General features: G+C 48.7%; 1 pseudogene; it reads left to right on the plus strand.

Moving 5' to 3' along the window:
• The first annotated feature begins 220 nt into the window (after nt 1-220).
• LOC120837286 lies at nt 221-16,018 on the plus strand (annotated as a pseudogene).
• The last annotated feature ends 9,806 nt before the right edge of the window (nt 16,019-25,824 follow it).

The raw sequence follows: 25,824 nt of genomic DNA on the forward strand, positions 1-25,824 counted from the left end.
CTCAGCATGCGGATGTGTTTCGGTGTATTAGGAGGTGGTTGTATAAATCAGAGTTTACAGTATCTCCATCACTATTTAACGTAAACGTAGCGAACGTTCTTTGCTATGTGAGTTCGTGTGCGTTTTAACGGTTGCGGAAGAAAACCTAGCGATTTAGCGTAATAACAAATAAACAGCGCCTGTTGTTCAATATTTTAAACACCCTTCTCTTCTGCCGCAGGTCTACCTGTCATCAAGGTAGGGGGCTTGGATGTCCAAGAGGCTTGGGCCAAACGGCATGCCGAATGACGCAGCCTTCTCGACAAGAGCGATGAGCTTTGTGGAACGCGTGGTGCCTGCGTGCATGAACCTCGACAAATCCGGAAGCTCAGTTCAATGACTACTTCAGCCACGAGGCCTACGGGCTCCGACCATAGAACCGCGTCAACAGCGAGCGTGTTGGCGTGAGCGACGTGCTGCCATCCTTGATCTTGAGTGGCATCGTCATCCTTAAGAGAAACGTGGTCGAGTTTGCGGAGGACGGCATTCTCTTAGAGAATGACAACGAGGTAAGGTCCAGACTGACACTGATGGGCATTGAAGGTTTCCGCTGAGCAGCATCAAAACAGAGGCAGCCTTGTACCGGCAGGCTATTGAATAATGATGTCTATATTTTTAATTATTTGATTCTGATGTAGTAACGTAGGTCATAATTTGTACGGGAGAGTATGGGGGGCAAGAAACAAAAAAAAAAGAAACATTTGTTGGGTCAAATTAAGTCCGTCTCTTGCAGTTGGCAGATGGAGTCACGAGAAAAAGCATACAATAGCAATAGAAAAGCGTGCTGTTTCTGCTCTGACTAAATAAATTTAGGTAGTCGTAAAATTTTTGTGGTGATTGTACTAAAAAGATATGAAATAATGCTTTTAAATTATGTTTCTTAGTGCTGCATTCTGGGATACTATGCAGGTTGGGGACACAAAGGTTCTTGCATTGTATTATTTAGACAAAATTGGTTTAATCAAAGTTTTGATAGACTATCCTTTAATAAAATGAGAAGAATTGCAAGTCAGTCAAGCAAATGACCGTCTACATATAATTATTTTAATTAACACTCAGTAGATGCAAGTGCCATGAGTAAGTGGGGTGAGACAATCATAAACACACGTGCACAGGTGACAAAGTTAGACGCCGTCATTCTGGCAACGGGTTACAAGATCAAGTTCCCCATGCTCTCCGAGGACGTGATGCCGGTTGTGGACAAGCAGGTACCACTTTACAAGCACGTCTTCCCTCCCGGCTTGGAGCACCCAACCATGGCGATCAATGGACTCGTGAAGGGCGATGGATCTCCACTCCCCCTTATTGAACTGCAGGTAGGTGCTTCTTGACGAATATGTTAGTCATTTTCAGATATATGTGAAGCGTTTTCGCATCTGTTCGATATGAAGCAAACAAGAGGGAGGATAGCTAAGATAATGCGTACTGCAGATTTTTCTCTAAAGCCGTTAAGTCATAAAGCACATTATTATTGTTTTAAACTCACTTTTTTCATACAGACATAACATAATTATTGCGCTACCAGTACACTGTACTATCTAAATCACTTAGCGAATTTTCGAAGTGCATCGAAACGAATCGCTCGTTTCACTTGTCACTTGTCACTCATAAATTATAATAGAGGCATGTACGTATCAGGTTCGGAATGTTCGTGTCGGTGTGGGAAGCAAGAGACACCTCAGGAAGACGTTCGAACGGCCTTTTGAGTATTCGCGCCTTGTCGAGCTCTTCGTACTTCCGACTAGGGATGTCGCGAACCACCCTAGGTTCGATTTCGAAAGGTTTCGATGTTTGCGAAGCGAACTAAGGTTCGATTTCGAAAAATTTCAATATTTTCGTACCGACCGAGGTTCGATTTCGAAAAATTCGCAACTTTTGTCCACAGCGGAGTTTCGAATTCGAAAATTTCGAAGCTTTCACGGTTTCTAAAATTTCGAATTCGAATATTTCGAATATTTTTTTACTTCAGGTTCGATAAATTCGAAGATTTCGAAATTCTTTGTAAAAAAAATTCGAAAACTTCGAACGCTTCGAATTTTTATAGACATAAAGTTCGAACAATTCGAAGATTTCGAATTTCTTTTGGCATAAAGTTCGAAAAGTTCGAAAGTTTCGATTCTCTTTTAACGCTAAATTCAAAAAAAAAAAACCTTTGAAGATTTTGAATTTTTTTCTAATCCAAGTTTTCAAAGTTTGAAGTCCGATTTTCAAGTTTTTCTACAGTTTCAGTTTCAAATAACGTTTTCACGACTCTGGTTTTCACAAAATCAAGTTTAGAAAAGTTAGGGTGTGATATCTAGATTCTGCGAAGTTGGTCAGGCAATTAAATGAGACACGAGTGTCCCGGACGTGCTAGAATATTTGCCAGTGCAGAATTGTGACCGCCAGCCCCGGGGGGGGGGGGGGGGGTCTTTAACCTGCATCACGCAGTAGTGATTGCACGAACACACTGTTTTACGAGACTCATCCAGTTCGAAACGGCCAGGGGCGAGCAGGAGGTTGAGGCTCAGAAAAACCTGGAAGCGACCTGGCAAACTACCTCGCCACCCCTTGCACGCTGGTAGTAATCCGATCCGGTGAAGTTTATAATAGTCCTGGAGGTTTATTTTCTGGGACGGAGGAATCGCCTCGCGAAAAGCACAAAAGCCGACACAACTCGAGGTCGAGGAGCGTTCTACCATACAAGTGGCGTCGGAAGAGGAAAAACGGGGGGAAAGAGGGTAGCGGGGGGGGGGGGGGGGGGGAGGGGCTTTAGCCTCTTTTTCCCCCTTGCAGGTATTTCGGACTGTTAAAGAAAAGAATACGGGGAAAGAGGGCGTGGTCGAGCTTATTTTAATCTGAAATTATTTATGCATATGTATAGCTACTGTCGCTCTTCACTGCATAAAAGGTTGCGTAGATGGTCACTGTTAGAAACTCGTTGTCAGAAGGCACTGCTCGTCACATGCTTAGTGGTTCGGAAGTTCAAAGCTATGTCTTTTCGACCTAAACACCTGTGCCGATAGTAACAAAAGAAAAAAAAAAAGAATAAATGCGGGAATAAAAAGCAGGAGAAAAAAAAAAAAAACTATCAAGAATTCGTCGGAAGTGTTCTATTCTTGCATATTCAGAGGTTCAGAACTTCGAAACAAGTTTCTTTTATTAAAATGTGTACAGGCTAAAAGAAACACGTCCCAGGAACGTGAAGCGAAAAAAAAAAAAAACGTTTTCTTTTAATGACGTGCTGAACTTGAACACTACTAGAAATCTTCTGCAATGAGTTAATTTATTCCTTAACGTGAAAAAACAATAAATATATTATTTTGTATTCTGCAGATGGCAATGATATGTACTGTCTGTGGTGTTAATTTAAATGCGATACCTCAAACAACTTAGACGAAAATAAATATCAAGTTTAGGTCATAATTGCATGCAGATACATGTTTGGACATTTCTTCGAAACTCACGTTGAATAACAATAATCACATCTTAAGACGGCACTTACCTAGGCTATACATAGATCATTCTTAAAAAAGTATAACATATCTGCCATAAATAGCTCCGGCTGCAGCGTGCTTCAAATCTGGCACAAACGATAATCGTCAAAAACCCGTCGTCCGTCCTCGCCCCTTGGGGGATTTATTTCTTTAAACCTAAGCATGCCAGAACATTGAAATAAATGACATTGTCTTTCGTAAGAAACGCAGCACCGCGTGTAAAAGTTCGAGAAAAAAAAATTACGAATGTACCCCACTACTTGAAATCAAATGAAACCGTCCGCCGGTCTTTCGAAGTTCGACGAACGTCGAACTTTTACCCTAAAAGTTCGAAGTTCGTCGAACTTCTGACTTTTCAGAAATCGAAAGTTCGAAACTTTTCGAATTTTCTTGATAAATAAGTTCGAAAGTTCGAAATTAATCGAATTTTTTTGTCAGTCAAGTTCGAAAGTTCGACAAGCATCGAACCTTGCAGCGCAATGTTCGAAAGTTCGAAAAAGATCGAATTTTTTAGCGTAATAAGTTCGACGGTTCGAAAAGCGTCGAACTTCTTAGCTTAACAAGTTCGAAAATTCGACCTCCGTCGAATTTTACGATATAGACAAATCGAAAAATCGATATCTTTCGAACCTTTCGAACCGCTTGATTCGATCATCGAAACTTCGTTTCGAAAAAAGTTCGCGGCATCCCTACTTCCGACATTCAGGGACAAGTTGAGCCACGGTCGGCGGATACTTGGCACTACGATGGAAAATAGTTCTTGTGAAAGCACTTTGAATAGGTGGCAGATCTTGTCATCTTCGCTCATTCGGCGTCGACACGGCTACACATTGCTACATTAGGCAGTGCAAAACGTTACGCTTGCATTGCTTAATGTCATAGCTCAGACTGCGTTTTTTAGTTTAACATATGTTTCGGCATCGTCATTCGCTGAGCTGCCTCCGTAAATTACAGTGATTGGCTCTCTGAGTGTTGTGCGGGAAAGTAGATGCACGGGCGCTTTTAGAGTGATGAAAGCCGCAGGAGTTTCTAGAACTTTGTGCTTATTATAGACGAATCTTCCCAAATCGCCGAAGCGCCCACTCGACTCACGCTGGAGGATGTTTCGCTTACGTGGACGGAAGAGCAGCTGAATGCTTTCCAAGTGCTCCGAGTCGCCTACAGTCGTCACCAGTTCTTGCCCGTTGCGGTGAACTCGCCGAGACTGGAATCTACACTGATGCTTGGAACGGTCGTTTCCGAGCCGTTTTAGTCCAGTGGCAAGACGGCGCCGAACAAGTAATCGGATACGTTTTCCAGGACAGATGATAACTATATAACTAAGAAAAATAAGTGTCTCGCAATTGTGTGGGCGACTATCAAGTTTCGCCTTTACCTCTACGGAAAGCCTTTCAAGGTAGTCAGTGATCAGCTTTCGCTATGCTGGCTAGCCAGTCTCAAAGGCTCTTACAGCCGTCTGGCGCGCTGGAGCCTGATACCTCAAGAATTACGCTGGTGTTTACCCTGCTTCAGAATACAGTGAAACGGACGACACTTTCCTCATTGTCATCAATACCGCCTGTGTGGCCCTATTGTAACGAACAGACCCTGAAATGCGTGCCCTTATTGAACACCTGGAAGGCCAGGACCCGCGTATGCAAACCGCGTCTTCTAGAGGTCTGACGTGATTCTGCTAACAGAAGATTGCTTTCTACAATAAAAGTTCCATGATATCGCGGCTTCAAACATGGTGGTTGATTTCATCTCAAATCGTGGAAGAAAAAATGATGGGTCTTCAAACAATTTTGAAAAATATATGTTGGTGGAAAATGTGTGACTTAAGCAAAAATTCAAGTTAGAACTACAGGAATATTTTTGTTCTTGAGTTTTGGGCTCCGAAATGGCAGAAGGTAGGTCTTGTAGTTTGAACAGCTTTCAGTAGTGATATATTTTGGAGTCTTGCCATGTTTGGATTATACTTTTCCCGATAACATATTTACTGCTTAGTACTTTATATAGAAAGGCTCCAGTTCTTTAGAAATTTGTTTTATTTAATTGTGATTTCATAAAATAATATTCTTGAATCTTGCACATTGGACAATAATTCGCCAAGTTTGAATTGAGCTAGCTTTCGATGTACAATTATTTAAGGCATCATAAATACATTAAAGGAAAGATTTTATGCAAGCCTATTTAAAAAATGAAATAATGTTAATGTACGTACTGTTTATATAAAAAAAGGAACACTCCGAACATGAGAACAAAAGCTAAATGTAGAAAATATTACGAAGAAAATACGTATATTTGAATTCTTTCAGTTTTTATATAAGAAGAGTTTTATCTGCTGTTATAAATGTAAAAAGATTTTTTTTACATGTATGTTTTCTCTTAGTAAGCAGTGCCTTTAAAAATAATACATATTTTACGTCCATTCAACGACGCCTACCTCTGTGATTTCGTTTTTCATTTAAATATTAGGTTTTTTGTAGCATGATCATAGTATTTACTTGTTCTCAAATGCAAAACACAGATATGCAAAACTTATACATTGATAGTATTTATAGTATTATATGGTACGGGGTTCTTCCTCATGGTCGGTTTGCTGACTTAGTGAACTACAGAAATTGAAACTGCCTTAAATATTTAGGCGTTGTCATATGAGATTAACAAACATATAAAGGAGATTTTAAAAGTTTCCCGTGAGGTAAAGGGGCGATGCCACGTTTTTTCTACTTTGTGCAAATACCGCTTAGAACAAATCCTGGTGTAAATAACCAGTAAAACAGCTGTTCGTTTTTCACCACACGGAATCGAAGTCTCAGAAAATATTTAAAGAAAAACGATCCGCGTTTACCCCCTTAACTCGCAGCCAGAAAACGCAGCCACGTTATCTGGAGCCGATTAGATGGCGCCAATGTTTGTGATAGCCACGCGCTGGGGTTGGCAAGGCACAGGACATGCTCTAAGTTCGAGACATTGTGAGGGTTCGGATATTTCTGTGATTGCAGCGATTGGACACAGGACACTACCCGAATGCTTCTTGAGCTATAAACTATTACAAGCCCATATCGAGTGCCCACGCAATGCTCGAGTCCAATCAATCAGCCGCATTCAACTATCCTCACTGATGATACTGCGATTCTGCAGTTACGTCATCAAGTTTAGCAAAGGATGTGAATGAAAACGCTCGCTTTTGGCCTTAAAATAGATCCTTTTCAAAAGTACGTCCGGCAACATTGGTGGTCACTATTGCTTGGACACGAAGTGCGTGATTGGATCCCAGACCTCGCCGAGCGCTGACGCAGTCCTCGTGTCCAATACGAGGTAAGTGGAGTGGACGCCGAATAGGTGACGTCCACTCGGCTGTGGGGTCAAACCATAAGAATGTCTGGAGTAGGTGAATAATCAATGGCGGACAGGCATTGACGCGGACTTCTGAAAACGGTCTATTACACTGCCACAAAGGAGTGTCTTGGTCAGAGGCGTTGCGTGAGAGAACCCTTAAGTTCCATTAGTGCCAGTAAGCTCGTGTAAAGTGAAAAACATTCTAGTTGAATATTGCCGCGCGCAAGGCTGAGAAAGCAACGCTCGGTCACGGTCCTCCAGAAAGTTCTTGTTTATTCATGTACCGCACGTAACTTCTATCATTTATCCCTGCTTTTGTTTTCTAGAAAGTGCGTGTTCATTCTCGCCCCGATCACGCGACGCTCGAACCGCTTTCGCCGAATCTTCGAGATAGCGGCACACTCTAGATAAGAGGCCGCCCGCGACCTTGTCGAGTCAGTCTCGCCCTAGCGCTCGATTCTGCTGACACGCCGACTTCGACGCCCGCGACGCTCTGCTTGCTTCTGTTTCCTTCTTTATTTTCGGCACAAGTTCGCCACATTAAACGTTTATTTCTCCCTGTTTATTTCCTGTTTTCTTTTGGTCACCAACCGTGACATTTTGGTGGAGGTGCGGGGTACCGCATGCCCGTACAGCGTTCCCCTCCCGGGGCCCGCAGTGCAAGCCCGATTCCAAGCCCTGTGACAAGACCACTCAACGCGGAACCTGAAACTCGGACCAGTCGCCGAACCCAAGGTCTACACCCGGAATACGGACTTCTGCCACCCAGGACCAGGCAGCCTACGAGGCCGACGATGGACGACCAGCAATCGCAGTCCCCGACCGCCGCCGCCGTCGTCTACCTGCCTGTTGCCCAGCGAACCCCGACGACCTTCCATGGCGAGACCCACGAAGACGTAGAGGACTGGCTCCTGCACTACGAACGTGTAGCACGCCATAATGGATGGACCACTGAGCAGCGCCTCCAAAACCTCTACTTCTCCTTGGAGGGTACCGCGAGGCAGTGGTTCGAGAACCACGAGGCGTCGCTTACGTCGTGGGACACCTGTACCGCTGGCCTGAAGGAGACATTCACGAACCAGACACGACGACAGCGAGCGGAAGACCTCCTTCAAGTACGAACTCAAGGGCCCAACGAAACGGTAACCAGCTTCGTTGAAGACGTCCTCCGCCTGAGCAGCCGCGCCGACCCTCAGTCCACCGAGGAAAAGAAGCTGCGTATCCTGATGCGCGGCGTGAAGGACGACATTTTCGGTGGCCTCGTACGCAACCCACCGACGACGATTCAAGAATTTGTAACCGAGGCGACGAACATTGAGCGTGCACTGCAATCCCGAGCCAGCCACTACCAGAGGCTACCCGGCGTCAGCGCGGTTCCGCCGTCCGCTTGCGACCTTGGCTCCAGCATCTCCAGCATTCGCCAGATCATCCGGGACGTCGTCCGGGAGGAAATTAAGAAGCTCCTGCCTGCTACCCACCAGCCGGCTTCGGTGTCAATAGCCGAAGTTGTCCGCGACGAGGTTCAGCGGGCAATTCAACTGGAGGCTCCTGCCAACGTAGCTGCACCCGAGGAGCCCACCGTGACCTACGCCGCAGTGGCCCGAAGGCCACCGCCTCCTCCTCGCGCCTATGTCGCGCCGCCCCGACGCCAGTCTCCTGCGCCGCAGCACGACCGACGCCGCGACGACCAGCCCCAGTACGCCAGCCAGGAGCCCCGTGTACCCCGGAAGACCGATGTGTGGCGAACGGCCGACCGACGCCCGCTCTGCTACCACTGCGGGGAAGCCGACCATGTGTACCGCCGATGCCCATACCGACGACTCGGGCTGCGCGGATTCCACCCAAACGACCCGCGCCCCCGGTATGGTGAACGCCCTCGGGAGATCGACGAGTACCTGCGACGACCCCAGTCCCCCGAGCCTGCGTCCCGCCGAGAGTTCCGGTCGCCATCGCCCCGACGTCCAGCTTCGCCGATGCACCGACCCCGACGTGAAAGCCTGTCACCCCTCGCTCCTCACCGGGAAAACTAGGCGCGGCAACCCCTGGAGGTGGAGTTGCCGAAGACAACCGACGTAAAGAGCCTCCAAGAACGACGGAGCGCTCCCACTCTCCCGACCCCAAGCATCACAACGACGCTCCTGCATCGGTGTCTAACAACCTGAACGTTGTGATCGACGGCCTCGACGCATCGGCACTCGTGGACACCGGAGCAGACTACTCAGTCTTGAGTGGGAGGCTCTCCCGCCGCCTTCGAAAAGTCATGACGCCGTGGGAAGTACCCCAAATACGGACCGCCGGAGGACATCTCATCACACCAGTCGGGAGATGCACTGCTCGCGTCGACATCCACGGTGAAACGTGCCCTGTCAAGTTCGTCGTTCTGTAAGACTGTTCGAGGGACGTTATACTCGGAATGGACTTTCTCTGCGAGTATGGCGCCGTCATCGATCTCGGAACAAACCGGCTGACGCTACGAAAACCTGCTCCACCAGCGGAGGGACCCCAAGCGACGTCACCCACGGTCCGAGTCCTCGCAAACCACGTAAATCTACCACCGCGGTCCAGTGTTTTCGTACTTGTCGGGATCGATGAAGCTTCCTGTGGCGAAGTTCTTCTCGAGGGAAGCCTCCAATTGCTCCTGGGAAGAGGCATAGGCGTCGCAAGGGGAGTAGCTGAACTTCAGGACGGGCGGACTGTGGCCCTCGTGACGAACTTCCGAAACGAAACGCAACACCTCACAAAAGGTGCAGCCGTGGGCCACATCGAGAAACTCCGAAACCCCGCCGAAATCACCGCGATTACTGACGAATCCTCGCCGCCCCAGCAAGACAGTACGTCGCCAGCGGAGCTCGACATTGACCCTAAGCTTCCGGACCCTAAACGGCGTCAGCTGGCTAACCTCCTCGCCGAATACCGCGACTGCTTTGCGACGTCGTCGAAGATGCGCCAGACCGCGGTTGCCAAGCACCGCATCGTTACCGAGGACGACGCGCGCCCTGTGCATCGATCGCCGTACAGAGTCTCCGCTAAGGAAAGGGAGGTGATCCATCAGCAAGTTCAAGAGATGCTGAATGACGACATAATCCAACCTTCAAGCAGTCCATGGGCCTCTCCAGTCGTGCTGGTTAAGAAGAAGGACGGAACTCTTCGGTTCTGCGTGGACTACCGGCAGCTCAACACGGTTACGAAGAAAGACGTCTACCCACTCCCCCGCATCGACGACACTCTAGACCGGCTGCGCCACTCTCGATACTTTTCATCGATGGATCTGAAGAGCGGCTACTGGCAAATCGAGGTCGACGAACGGGACCGAGAGAAGACAGCCTTCGTCACGCCGGATGGACTGTACGAGTACAAGGTGATGCCCTTCGGACTATGCACGGCGCCAGCAACTTTCCAGCGTGTCATGGACACCGTGCTGGCAGGGCTGAAGTGGCAGAGTTGTCTCGTCTACCTTGACGACGTCGTAGTATTTTCAGCTGACTTCGACGAGCACTTGAGACGACTCCGAGCTGTTCTTCAAGCCATTCAGACCGCCGGACTCACACTCAAGCCGTCAAAGTGCCGGTTCGCCTATGACGAACTGAAGTTCCTTGGCCACGTGGTTAGTAACGAAGGCGTCCGCCCAGACCCCGAGAAGACTCGCGCCGTCGCGGCATTTCCAGCGCCGACAGACAAGAAGGCCGTGCGAAGATTCCTTGGACTTTGTGCCTATTATCGACGCTTCGTTCGGGATTTCGCAAGGATTTCCGCACCACTTACGAATCTCACGAAGGACGCCGAGAAGTTCGAATGGGCCGAGGAGCAACAGCAGGCATTCGACGAACTGAAACAACGACTCCAGACTCCTCCTGTGCTTGGACATTTCGACCAGGATGCGGAAACAGAAATTCACACGGACGCAAGTAACGCGGGACTGGGCGCAGTACTAGTCCAAGTGCAAGAAGGCATCGAGCGAGTCATCGCCTACGCAAGTCGGACATTGTCCAAGGCGGAGAAAAATTACTCCACGACTGAGAAAGAATGCCTTGCGGTCGTCTGGGCAATAACGAAGTTTCGTCCGTACTTGTACGGGAGCCCGTTTCGTGTAGTCACGGACCACCACTCGCTCTGCTGGCTTGCGAACCTGAAGGACCCGTCAGGACGCCTCGCTCGATGGAGTCTTCGACTACAAGAGTTCAACATGACAGTGGTCTATAAGTCAGGCCGCAAGCACAGCGACGCCGACTGCCTGTCCAGAGCCCCCGTCGAAACCCCTTCCGGCTGCAGCGACGACAATGACGACGAGTGCTTCCTAGGAGCAGTGAACACCGACGATATGGCACGACGTCAACGGGACGATCCTGAGCTGCGCGCATTAATCGAGCACCTGGAAGGGGGCAGGAGTACCGTGCCACGTGTCTTCTCACGAGTACTGCCGACCTTCGCCATCCGACAAGGTGTACTCTACAAAGAGAACTTCGGGAACAACAACTCGCCGTGGCTGCTGGTAATCCCGACCGACCTTCGAGGGGAGATCTTTCAAGCATGTCACGACGACCCGACGTCCGGACACCTTGGATACAGCCGGACACTGGCCCGTATTCGTGAAAAGTATTACTGGCCCAAGCTCCCCAAGACCGTCCACCTGTACACACGATCATGCCACGAGTGCCAGCGACGCAAGAAACCTCCGACGAGGCCGGCCGGACTCCTGCAGCCTATTTCTCCTCCAACTGCACCCTTCCAGCAGATCGGAATGGATCTACTTGGTCCTTTTCCGCCTTCGACGTCGGGGAACCGCTGGATCATCGTCGCCACAGATTATCTCACGCGGTACGCCGAAACGAAAGCTCTTCCTTCGGGGACTGCTGTGGAAGTTGCCAAGTTTTTCATTGAGTCCATCGTCCTCCGGCACGGCGCTCCAGAAGTTCTGATTACAGATCGCGGATCATCGTTCATGGCACAACTGACCCAAGAAATCTTCCGACTCAGTCACACCAGCCATCGTCGTACAACTGCGTACCACCCGCAGACCAACGGGCTGACGGAGCGACTCAACAAGACAATCGCCGATATGATCTCTATGTACGTCGACGTAGAGCACAAGACGTGGGACGAGGTGCTGCCCTACGTCACGTTCGCCTACAATACGGCGGTTCAAGAGACCACTGGATTCACCCCTTTCCAGCTGGTACATGGTCGGAAGGTAACGACCATGCTGGACGCCATGCTGCCCCATGAGCCATCTGACAACGAGAGCGACGACGCCCAGGCGGTTGCTCAACGCGCCGAAGAAGTTCGCCAGCTCGCCCGACTCCTGATTCAAGACCAGCAACGCGTCGACGCCGGCCGCTACAACCTTCGTCGCAGGGACGTCCACTTCCAGCCCGGAGATAGGGTGTGGGTATGGACGCCCATCCGTCGCCGCGGCCTCAGTGAGAAACTGCTGAAACGGTACTTTGGACCATACAAGGTACTTCGTCGCCTCGGCGAGCTGAACTACGAGGTGATGCCCGACGGAACACGAACATCGTCACGCCGCCCACCACGACCTGAGGTCGTCCACGTCGTGCGCCTGAAGCCGTACTACGCTCGATAGGACTGTGGACCTTTTGTGCTCCAAAAGACTCTTTAGTTTATCGTTCTTTTTTTATTTTGATTTGTTTTACACTGCATCGGGGCGATGCACTTTTAAAGGGGGGAGTAATGCCGCGCGCAAGGCTGAGAAAGCAACGCTCGGTCACGGTCCTCCAGAAAGTTCTTGTTTATTCATGTACCGCACGTAACTTCTATCATTTATCCCTGCTTTTGTTTTCTAGAAAGTGCGTGTTCATTCTCGCCCCGATCACGCGACGCTCGAACCGCTTTCGCCGAATCTTCGAGATAGCGGCGCACTCTAGATAAGAGGCCGCCCGCGACCTTGTCGAGTCAGTCTCGCCCTAGCGCTCGATTCTGCTGACACGCCGACTTCGACGCCCGCGACGCTCTGCTTGCTTCTGTTTCCTTCTTTATTTTCGGCACAAGTTCGCCACATTAAACGTTTATTTCTCCCTGTTTATTTCCTGTTTTCTTTTGGTCACCAACCGTGACAATATCGTTGCACCGCCCCTCTAAAGGAGCCCGTGTGGGTACAACATTTCAAAGCGACGGCCCTCTGAGCACGTGAATTAGCGTGCATGATTCTTTTCTTCATTAGAAAAAAATCCTGTATGGGGTAGATAAGTTAGGCTCGTTGAAACCTCCGAATCTCCGTCTTTACTATTGGCACTTCTATATTTGAGAAACAAAACGTACGTTTCAAATCTCGTAGAGTGATATGAGGTGAAACTATCAGCTCTGATGGCATCGCGCCGCTTTGCTGCCTGGTTTCGCTTTTCTGAAATGGGCGCGCCTTTCCTAATTTCGTCTTTTACAGCGGACCTACTAAGAGCTAGTTTCCCCAGTATCGTGCCCGGTACCAAACAACCAATCAAATGACACAACCCTCTGGTTGCTGCCGTCGCTCATAAATGGCGACAACATTTCTTCGGAGAATTACAAGTGGGAACGGAACGTGCGGCGATGTGCCCAGTAGCGTGTATGATTCCTCAACCACTCCGAGTCCGCCATCGTTTAAAGTTGCACTGCGTCGAGGACTTCAGATTCCCTTGCGAAAAAAGAGAAGATCGCTCGCCTGGAAAGCTGCCGCCGAGAACAGAAGCTACAGCTCCGCTGCTCTTCCTTCTTCACCAGAGAGAAAATGCTCAATGTTTTTTTTTATTCGTTTTTTTCTGTTGAGATATAAGTACTTTCAAAGTTCTCTTAAGCTGCATTGGGTACCTTTTTTCGACGGAAAGTGGGAATGAAAGGTCAATCTGCGGGCCGAGCGGGACATAGATATGCCGCCATTATATTTAACTCCATGAACTAAGCTGCGAGCGTTGACGGCGGCAGCAGCGAGCGACGGTGCGTCGGCGTGACAGCTTGCTAGCATGAGAGTGAATCAGTAAATGAATTGGCAATTCCGCGCTTGGTTTCTTATTCATTACACTAGTCGTCTCGCACATTCGACCTACAATGTTTGGCTACAGTTGATAACCAAGGTAATTCTGGCTTCCTTATCTTTTACACTCGGGGTAAGAATATACACGAAAATTCTATATGGAGGGAGAATCGTCTCTTTCATCCACGCGGCGGTATGCCCCTTCCGAACACTTAAACCAGCTTCACACATCAAGGTTTGCTAACTGTGATGCAAAGTTCGGCCTTTCATCCCAAACCCCTTCAGGCGTTTTAAGTGCAATCGGCACGCCCACCAAACCGCATCCTGTCGAGGCTCATAATGCTGTACAAAGTGGTCCAGCGAGGACCACGACGTGAAAGAGTGCTTGGTGGCCGCCATGCTCTTTCTCGAAGGCACCGGAGGGCGTTGTTGGACGAGCACGGTTCCTGCTTGTCCGACGGTGCCCTCCTGGCGTCTACGATAGTTTTGATAAAAACACTGTTACATGACATTTTGAATAAACAAAAAGTCGCCGCATGAAAGCAGTGTTTGTCCTTTTGGATGCTTAGAGCTTATAGATTGGGCTATGATGATAAATAGACAATCACCAGATTACAAAAAGTGGTTTAGTGCCTCCTTTGAGCTGGACGGAAGAGTGACCTTTCCACCATGAACGTGTAGAAATTCCAAAAATTGTAGAAAAAGGAAGCGCATAAGAATGGTAGCACTTATATTAACGCAAGCGATTTGAGAGGCTATATATTTATTATATCCCAATTGAGACATGGCCTAGAGGATATCACTGCTAAGTTTCATTTTACCGCTAGTCTAAGTAGAGGAGCCCAGTCCCATATTTAGAATCGCGTGAAAGTGCAATGACGTGGCACTTTGTTCGTCAAGAAAGATGATAAAGGAAATTTACCGTAATCTCCAGAGAGCTACTCCACCTAAAATCGAAAGCAAATCGGTTGAAAATAAGGAGTGGGTTAACTTCCGGTGTGCGATCAAAAAAAGTTGAAAAGAAATGCCAGTTTTAGGTTTTGTGATCCGCATAACCTGTAATCGCAGGGGGGGGGGGGGGGGGGGTGAACTAAAGACGACTGTTCTTTTCAGTCAGAAATGTTCGCTTATCTCAAACTGTGGCTAAGTGACACCATTTCTGCGGAGGTCATCATTGGCCAGTGCCTTTCAATTACCATAAGTGGGCTATGTTTCCGTGTTTAAAAAAAATAGCTAATCGGGTCAATTATAGGGGTGAGTTATCTTTCGGCGGTGGACACCTCTTGGGGTTTTACGGTAAACCTTGTGTTTTAGCGAAACTGTGAAGCTCTTGACAAGCTAAGAAGCCGCACGCCACTTGTTTAAACTTCAGCTCGTAACGGTTCACTCGTAAGAATCACCATCTTTAATTTACTCGAATGGTTATCGAACAGTTCGCAGCTCTGAAGAACACAATAGACCTATTGCTATATTACCCAAGCATCAAGAAGAATGCCGGGATTGGTGTTCCACGCGCCGCACGTGCTGGCGTCAGCAGTAGTAACTTTTCTAAAGCAAATGCCAGAAACAAAATGCACCTTACACACGCCTTCGTCCACGCTTTATTTTGGTTATTTACTTTGAATCTTTTAAACGGGAAGGTGTGCGCGTGTGGCGCGTGGAACACCAATCCCTGCATTCCCCTTGACACTTGGGAAATACAGCGAAATTCTATTGCACGTGTCGCTTAACAAAGCATCCAATCTCTTACTACGCTTGTAATTCCCCGCAGGCCCGATGGGTGGCGCAGCTGCTCGCTGGCAAGTGCAAGCTCCCTCCGCATCCCGAAATGTACAAGGACATTGCAAGAGAAAGGGATGCACTGTGGCGTCGTTTTGGAAACTCGTTGGATACCACCATATACGTGGATTGGAAGGCGTACATGGATGATCTAGCGGACAAGATTGGCGCCAGTCCCAAGATGCTGAAGTACTTCTTCACCGAACAGAAGTTGTTCCGTGCCCTACTGGCGCCTTGTGTACCCTACCAATTCAGACTCGAAGGCCCTCATTCATGGACTGGAGCACGAGACGCCGTCTTGGGATCCCAAATGAGAATGCTCTATCCGTTGAATAGCAACTGCACGAGCTTTCAAACAGAGAAGCGCGGCTTCGCGATGTTTTACGTTCTCCTGGCCGTGACGGTCTTTCTTATCGCATTCTTTGTTTATAACTAGAGCATCGAATATAGTTTGTGTTTGAAGATAAGCTCAAGTGTACTCAGTTGTCAAAAACACCAATTACATCAGTCGTATGTCGAGCTGCTCAAGCACGCGCAATGGCTCTCTGTAGCCCATGAAACGTTCGACCAAACAGTGAGGGCTCTCATAGGTATGATTTTCTAGTAAATACAAAAAAAATGCCGTCTGCAATATTGATTTGAGAATCAGAGAGTTTAACGTAACAGTTTCGCCTCACCGATCAGTCGTGTTTGAATACCACACCAAACGGCGTGCACAAAGTGAGTCTTCGTTTCGTTCGCAAAAATGCAATTTCTCTCTAAAAACAGGAAGAAAAAGCTGCAAATATGAGTGAAATAAATTTTCTTTGCGTACTTGTAAAACGATGCACAGTAAAGTTATTGCCGAATAAAATGATAAGGAACAAAAAGTTAACAAAAAAAAGTGTCCAAAGTTTACATTTGCTGAAGATGTTTGTATACCTTCTGAAAGGTCTAGAACCCCGGTAGAGTGGTGGCCGGCAATAAATAGAAAATACTTGAAGCGGCAGTTTAGACGTCCTGTGCATCACTTCGCGGTATGCCAAGTTATGGCTTTCACTCCTCGAGGGGGCCTTTTGGTTTTGTCTACGCTTTTCATGTTAACGCATAGCTCGTAATTTCACAGTAGTTCATTCTTGGACACTTCTTTTTAATATTTTTGTGTCTCTTTAGCGTTTGCAGTATTGCCACGGTAAAATAAGTTGCCAAATAATTTTTATTTCTCCCATCGCTGCTGCCGCTCCCTTGTCGACAGTAAGTTGAAAACACGCCAGGACCGTAAAGCGTGTTTTATATGCCGCGAGAATCAGCTTCTCCAACCTGGAACACTGCTTTCTGTCTCAACCTTGCCATGAGTCAGTATCGGGCTCTGCGACCAACCGTAATTGGACGATCCATCGACCAGTATGATATGATATGATGTGATATGATATATTTATAGTTCACAAGAGCCGCGGTGCCGCAGAGAGGCAAATTACCCATACGTTGAAGGCCTGCGACGCCGCTTCTAATGATAATGAAATGGTATAGTACAAATGAATCGTGTGAATGATGACGATGACGAGTCTAAAGAAGAGCGTCAGGACTAGCAGCGTTCATCGCGACTACGGTGTTCGCGGTGCCGCCATATGCGAGGTGAGGGCTCCCTGCCTGGCAAGCTAGCAGACGATCCGGCAGAATTTCCGGTGACGCAGGGAGTCCAGCATTCCCGTGGCGGTGCTTTGATGGTTGGAGCCGGTGTTCGCCGGGTGGCGGTTTTCACGAAAACGGGCCTTGATGTCTCCCAGCTTGCGGTCGAGCTTGTGACCGAGCAGCTCGAGCACGGTGTCGATCGGAGAAGTGGTGGGTGCCACTGGCGCGTTTGGCTCTCTGGCGATGAAGATACACGTCTCTGTTTTTGTAGTGTTTTGGTTTTCTGCACTTATGTTTCGGGACAGATTCAGCGAGATTCGAGTGACCGACTGTAATTAGTTCACCCTCCAAAGCGATTTTCCCGTGAAAACTGGAAGTTATTAAGATATATTGATGGTTGCCTGGCAGGAGCCTAATTAATAAATAGGGGCATTTTATACTATTAGACGACACCCGACACCCAAATATAATGGATTCAATAATAAATAAATATACGAAACTCCACACAAAATTTTGCAAGTATTAATGGCTGCGCTCCCATGCCTCATGTGACGTCACACGAGGCTTGCAATTGTGAGGTTGTATACCACATTCCTCCATGGGAACACAGTGCTGCCGACACACCGCATTGTGCTATTTTACTCGCCGCTGTAAATATCGCAAGGAAGTGTGGAGCCTGATAACCCCAAGCTTTGCCGAGCACGGTTGCTGTCTCGAAGAATAAAAACAAGCTCATCTTGGATCAAGTACTACATCTCTCTGGGGCAGTGAAACCTTCACAGGGACATGCACAGCGTGTGTCCAAAATCCTACGCCCCAAAAAACGGCGCCAAGTAGCCTCTTGCAGACTTTCTACGAGTAAAATGTTCAATCCACAACGAGTTATCATATCGCCTCAGCATAATAAATCACATCACAAAACTTATTTGGGTTTGGGACTGCCTCCCAAGACGGCGTCACTAACTGGATTTTCATCGACAAGGAGAGACTGATCTGGAGAGAACTCCACTCGATGTCATAGGAAGCCCACCAATATCAGCCAGATCAGGACATACGCCAGAAAGAGGAACTAAATTTGCCTCAACGCCTAAGCTTGAAGCTCATAATAAGTTACTCCTCATACGCAAACTAGCCGCAAAAGCCCCACTAGACAGACGGACGTAGATCATTGAAGAAGGACTTCAGGTCCTTGCTAGGCTAAACCACCAGGCCCTGGCTAAGGCAAACTTTGTATGTATTGCACAAGAGTTGAGAAGGAAACAACTTAAGCCATGCGCTTCAGACAAGCAAGGTGGTTTCGTCGTACTAACATCAGAGTATGTAAGGAAGAAGCCCTCCAGGCCATAACCAAGAATTTGGTTCCAGTCGACAATCAATGTACCAAGGCAGCAAAACAAGCCTTCATAAGGTTGCTCGGTGAAACTTAAAAAGCAGGTCTCATAACCCCCCCCCCTCAAAAAGAAAAAAAAAAGCGGCAAAAACAGACTTACCATCAGTGTTTTTTTTTTTTGTTTTTTTTTTCAGCCAAGACCCATAGGAAGTAGTTCCTTTTCGGGCCGTTGTCTCGGAACTGACAATTGGCAAGCTTGCGTGTCCAAGTTTTTGACCCAACAACTTTCGAACGCACAAATTGATGACCCTTTTTGAATACAAAACTCAGAACATGCAATATCCTTTCTTTAAGAACAGGGACACCTCATCGCCCTCCTTGTTCTCTATAGATCTACAAAACATGTTTTATACCACACGCAGGCCTCCTACAAGTCACTCAGTCCACCAACAAAGAAAGAGGCCTTTTTACTTTCCAAATCATTGCAGGTATGAGCTTAGGTAATTTCTTGGAAATCCTACAATTCCACCTATCAGCGACGGTAGTAGCTCCTTGAAAGAGTGTTGTGTGTGTTGGCTCACAAGTGGCTACACTTTTATGTGATATATTTCTTTCAAGGTGTGGACGATCCACCGAGAAGGTTTTAAAAGATACACTCATAGCGGGTATATTTAGATATCTGGATGATTATTTTTAATTTATGCACCACAGTAGTTAACAAAAAAGAAGAGGGATGCCTCAGCACCACCCTGACACAGTTAAAAAAACTTGCATGGGTCTCACCTTCACCTATGAGACACATGTGGACAATTCTGTTCCGTTTCTGGATTTAGCTTTTACATTCCAAACAGGGCTTATATATTGCCAATGCAAAGCACGGTCGGGGAAGTCAATTCTTTCTTATGAATCGAAACATTCAAAGAACGTGAAGCAAGCTGTGGCCATGGCAGCTCTCACAGCAAGCCTAAAAAATCATGCCCACAACAAGTCCAACAAAGCTTTGACAACCGGCTCACCTCTTCTGTGGGTAAGGGGCTATTTACTCTGGTGATCCAGACTAGTGATACCTCAAGTACTACGTCCCCAGGTTTTTCAACTGCTGCATGCGGACCATCGAGGGGATGAGAAGATGAAAATGGCGGTCCGGTGTCACGTCTGTCTGGTGGTCTGGTTTCAGCGAAGATATTGCTCATCAAGTACAACGACGCCACGTCTACCAGGAACACCAGCGAGCACCCCAACGCATCGAGATCATCCCTTGGCCTTTTCCTGAAAGGCCATATGGTCCCGCCTACATTGGAGCTTTGATGAACCTGTCGAAGGACGATACTTTCTAGTAGTCGTTTACTCCTTCTTGAAGTACGTGGAGGCATTCCCCGTCACCACCCCATCCGCAGTGGCGACCATCTCTGCATTGCAATTGGTCTTCGCCAACCTGGGATTCGCGGACTTGATATAGTCTCGGACAATGGCCCAGCTTTTGCCAGTGCCAAGAATCTGGGGTTCCTGGCCAGGAGCGGAATCCGTCGGATGATGGTCTCTCCATCATCCGACGGATTCCGACGGATTCCCAGCTTCCAATGGAGCCGCGGAACGGGTGGTACAAACTTTAAGAGACTAAGCTCTGGAAGTGCCAAGACGGGGACTTCTGAACTCAAAGGGCTTAAGTCCTGTTTCACTACCGGACCACGCCACATGAAGTCACTGGCCGTCCCCCATGTGAGCTGCTTTTGGGCCGCATGATCAAGACACCGTTAGACGTTATGCGTCCTAACCTGCGGTTCGCAGCACTGCACTGAAGCAGCTCAAGCTAAATCTTTACGTCGACAGTGGTTGTGGTCCCGGCCCTTTGCTGGAAGTTGGAGCACCAGTGTATGCCAGAAAACTCCAACTGAGACGAAGTGTTTCTACTGTAGGCGCTTCGTCCCTGAACGTGCGTCTGCCAAAGGGGACCACGTGGCATCGGCATGCGGACCGCCTTCGACCTCGCAACGAGACCTTAGCGGCGCCCACTGACGTCACTTCAGTCCCCCGGCCTGTGTTGCCGGACCACAACAGCAGGACATCGACGCCTGGATTTCCAAGTGGCAACCACAGCATGGACCCCGTGTCCTCACCTAGTCCCTCAACTTCCAGTGCGTCTCCCAACGACCCATCAGTGTTAACGAGTTCCGCGACCGGCTTTTCTCACTCAACCCCAGGAACCCCGGCCGCGTCACGCCACTACGGGGGAGTTCCAGACTATTAAGAGCCGCACGTCGGTACTCGCACAGTTGACCTGGGCGCGCGTAATGTCCCCAGTTGACAAGTGCGTACGTGGTGTGTTATAGTTTTTTTTACTAAGGGCTATGGTGGCTATAAGGTAAAGTGTGCCGAACCGAAAATCTATAGCATGCCACTTTTTCACGATGCCGGTGGTATCGGTACACTGCGCCTGGTGCCATCGGGCGGCGCACGATGGCACCACACGTAGAAGTGAGTTGTGCATGAGCACGCGTTGTACGAGACGCTCTCGTGTCCCGCGCGCTCGCGCAGAACACTTCAGACGCTTCACGCCCCTCCTCTTCGAGCAGAAATGCATTGGTATCGTGCTTTACTGGTATCCTGGCTACAGCGCCACTTTTTTGTCATGAATCGGCGGCCCGTAGAACTACCCAAGAATATGGAGCGCCCAGCACACCTCCCTTTATAGCCACCAAATAAAGGCAGAGGAGTGTCACAAGCCGTCGCGTTACCAGGCGGCAAAAGACTGCAGAAGAAAAGAAAAGGACGAGAGTTTCTCGATCGGTTCTAGACTCCCGAACGTGTCTACCGTTTCTTTCGGGTCTTGACCCGACGGATGATGTAGTGCGATCGTGACAAATATACCGCATCATCAGGAGGAATAGTGTTAGGGGCGAACGAACAAAGAAACTCAGACCACCTTTTGTAGTGATCCCATATGTTCACGGGGTTAGTCATAAGTAAAGAAGATAGCAAACCGGCAAAACTTGCAAGTCCTGTGCTCGGCGCCTTATAAAGCTTATTCAATGTGCCGCAAAATGAATCAAGCACCAATCAACACCAACGAGAAGTGTAACACCAGGCTTCGAACACAATACGCTCCATGTGAAAAGGAAGTCATCTATAACATACCGATAACTAGTCCGCTAACATGTGGCCGCTGCTATATAGGAGAGAGCGGTAGATGTATAAACTACCGAGCACGCGAACATGCAGCAAACCTTAGGAACAACGCGGGACCAGGTCATTTAGCTTCCCATTTTCGGATATGCTTGTGCAGCCAAAGCTCGACCTTGTTCACCTGATAGGACACCATAAAAACCCGCTTGCAAGGGAGTTGTTAGAGGCCCTCGCTATTGACGAACAATATGACAAATGCGTGAGCACTCCTTCAATCACCTCGCAACTCCGTTTTCAATATGTTGATCATATCTAGACCGCGTTAGGCGGAGAAAGGGGGAACGGGACGACGATGCGGCCCTCTCTTTGAGGCGTCGCAGGGTCGGGACGTGCGAGCACAGTACCGGTTGGGGGGCCTCTTTGCGCGAGTGATCGCGCGGACGGGCGCTTTGCCGAGCGGTGGGTGCGTGCCCGCGCCTTAGGCACGGGGTTGGCTAGCTTGAAAGACTATATACTGTACATAGCGCGTTCTCGGGTTTTGGTTTTGTTATGGGCATGACACCACTGTTGTAAATAAAATTTTCTAAACAAGCCAACGAAAAACGTTTTCTACGCGGCACCCTTTGTGGATAGTTGATTACAACCGGAGGCAGAAGAAAAGCGCAATGGGAAAGAAATGTCAGGTGCAAAAGGCGGAATATATATAAAGTAATAGAAGACAAGGAAGGTGAATTAAAGCAGTTGGTAGTCCAGCGGTCGGTTCGCCGCTTTTTCTCCTGTCCCCCTTTTTCATTTTTTTCAGCTGGCCTCACCCGAGATGCATTACAACAAACTAGCTCAGCTGTATCCGTTATTTTTTTAGCCCGTTAAGCCGATAATCAAACATGCATAGAAAGATTTAAAGGTAAGCATCTTCGACAAAGATCTATCTGGTTGGGTGAGAAAACTGAAGTAAAAGAGCATTCTCCGACAACAAAACCGTAAAAAGAAGTCGCGACGTTTCAAAGTCTGGTTGGCTCCTTCTTTAGGGGTGGCTTTTATGCATTGTATCCGCGCCCCTGCCCGTTTCGATCTGGATGAGCATCGTACCGGTGTGCGGTCGTGTATCACTACTGCGGTGATGCACGTTAAAGACCCCAGGCTAGCGGTTGTACTGCACGGGCTAAATGTTTCATCTACAGCTGATAGACCGATTGCTCGTTGAGGCAGACCAAGTTCTAGGCTGTATAAACAAACACACACACAACTCTGTTTTTGAATACCTTCTTTTCGAATACGCGTGCGAGTGCTTCGATGGTGCCTTTCACGTAAGAACACTGATTCATGCGCGCGATGCGGTCATCACGAGCAACGCAGCCCCGTCCTATCGCTCGCATCAGTGTCCCTTATGTGAAAGGGACCAGCGAAGCACTGCCACGCGTATTGCGAAAAAAAGGCATTCAAGTGGCCTACAAGCCAGTGTCCACAGTGGGACAGTTAATGCCAAGACCCAAAGACCGGCTACCAAGAGAAAGAGCAAGAGAAAGAAACAAGATTTCATGCAAAGAGTGCCCAGCCACCTACATCGGCGAGACAAAAAAAAGTAAAAGCCGCTTACAACTCCCTGTAACGCCGATTAGAGCGGAGCTCTTGAGGAGGAGGAGGGAAGGGCACTGGGGGGGGAGTTAAACTAACCAGGGGGGGGGGTCACGTGACCTTGGGGGTCACGTGACCCCCAATGCCGATGATGTCATCACTGACGTCACTGATGACGTCATCAGTGACGATGACGATGCGGGTACCGATGACGTCATTAGTGACGTCACTGATGACTTCACCAGTGATGATGACGATGACGATGCGAATGTCGGTGACGTTATCAGTGACGTCGCTAATGACGTCATCAGTGATGATGACGATGACAATGCGGATGCCGGTGACGACATCAGTGAAGTCACTGATGACGTCATCAGCGATGATGACGATGACGATGCGGATGTCGGTAACGTCATCAGTGATGATGACGATGACGATGCGGATGCCGGTAACGTCATCAGTGATGATGATGATGACGATGTGGATGCCGGTGATGTCATCAGTGATGATGACGATGACGATGTGGATGCCGGTTACGTCATCAGTGATGATGACGATGACGATGTGGATGCCGGTGACGTCATCAGTTATGATGACGTCATCAGTGATGATGACGATGACGATGTGGATGCCGGTGACGACATCACTGACGTCACTGATGACGTCATCAGTGATGATGACGATGACGATGTGGATGCCGGTGACGTCATCAGTGATGATGACGATGTGGATGCCGGTGACGTCATCAGTGATGATGACGATGACGATGCGGATGCCGGTGACGACATCAATGACGTCACTGATGACGTCATCAGTGATGATGACGATGACGATGCGGATGTCGGTAACGTTATCAGTGCTGATGACGATGGCGATGCGGATGCCGGTGACGACATCAGTAATGATGACGATGACGATGTGAATGCCGGTGACGTCATCAGTGATGATGACGATGACGATGTGGATGCCGGTGACGTCATCAGTGATGATGACGATGACGATGTGGATGCCGGTGACGTCATCAGTGATGATGACGATGACGATGTGGATGCCGGTGACATCATCAGTGATGATGACGTCATCAGTGATGATGACGATGACGATGTGGATGCAGGTGACGTCATCCGTGACGATGACGTCATTGGGGGGGTCACGCGACATCGGCGGGGGTCACGTGACATCGGCGGGGGTCACGTGACCTCGGGGGGTCACGTGACCTCGGGGGGGTCACGTGCCCCCCACGAGGTCACGTGACCCCGGTGGGGGGCTCGCGCGGTGCAGTATGGGACATTTCCCATGATACACCGCGCGGTTACGCCGACGGCGACGGCGACGGCGACGCCGCTCAAGCCGGAAACGGGCCCCTAAGAGCTGCGCTCTAAAATCTTTTACGAAAGAATACGCCAGCACAAGAAGTAAAGTACACGTAGGAGAGCGCGTTGAAAACTACAGAATACACAGAAAGAATAAAACACTTGAAGGACGAACACAGACGCACACAGTTCTTTCTGAAAGAACTGTGTGCGTCTGTGTTTGTCCTTCTAGTGTTTTATTCTTTCTGTGTATTCACAAGAAGTAAGCTGTAGTAAAGTGGTAATTTGAGCTTGCTTGTACATCACTGATATTAAACAGCGAACAAAAAGTCGGCGGAAGAGAAAAGGACAGTAGAAAGAAAGAGCGCTGACTCCGAACTGATTTATTTAGAAAGAAGTGAAAAGAAGGAGAAAGAAGCCACGAAAATTGAACCCCACGTGAGGGGAAAAGACGACGAGTTCTCCAGTAAACCAGACGTGCGATCCCGAACTCCTGCCCAAGGTCAAACCATTGCACCAACACGAAAAGGACCTGGAGCCCCGCTGCAGCCGCCTTTATCATCGACGACTGCCAAAGACGCTCCAACCAGCCAGCCGACACACGAAAGGGCCCTTGGAGCTCCCCGAAAGGGGATTTTCAAGGGTCCAAAGATGAGTACCGGAGCAGGACCGGCTAAACCTACTGCTGCGCTTGCCCATTCCATCCAGGCAGGCATTGGCGGCCAAGCACCAGCGACCACTACGTCCTATTGCATGACCTCTCTGCCCAGTACTCCTGTACCGGCATCAGCGTCAGATCCTAAATGCTCTCAGCAGACACCTGCTGACATGGACCACAGCTACCACAACAACCAAGATAATCAGACAGGACACGCCAGTCTGGGAAAAAGGCCTACTGACATTAGCGGCGACTCCGCTGAATTATCGATGACATTTGCCGAACAACAGGCAGCAGAAGTTATCACAATGGATCACGAATCAACAGAAGGAGACCTTGAAGGATTCATCCTTGTACAACATCGAAGACAAAGGACAACGGGAGTCCCGGTACTCCTGACGCCTTCAAACGAGACACAACGCCTCCAGCAACTAAATCCGCTGATGTTGAGCACTAATGTCAACACGGCAGCAGGCGGCCCCATTATACGCCACCAATTTACTGCCAGGGGTGGTCTTCTAGTCGAAGTCGCAGAAGTTTCTTCTGTCAACAAACTCATGCAGGTACAAACTCTCGGGGGCATACCAGTACAAGTCACCATTCCTACTACCTACCTCCAGAACTTTGGACTA

Source organism: Ixodes scapularis, unplaced genomic scaffold, assembly GCF_016920785.2.
Source record: "Ixodes scapularis isolate PalLabHiFi unplaced genomic scaffold, ASM1692078v2 ptg001583l_1__unscaffolded, whole genome shotgun sequence".
Lineage (NCBI taxonomy): Eukaryota > Metazoa > Arthropoda > Arachnida > Ixodida > Ixodidae > Ixodes > Ixodes scapularis.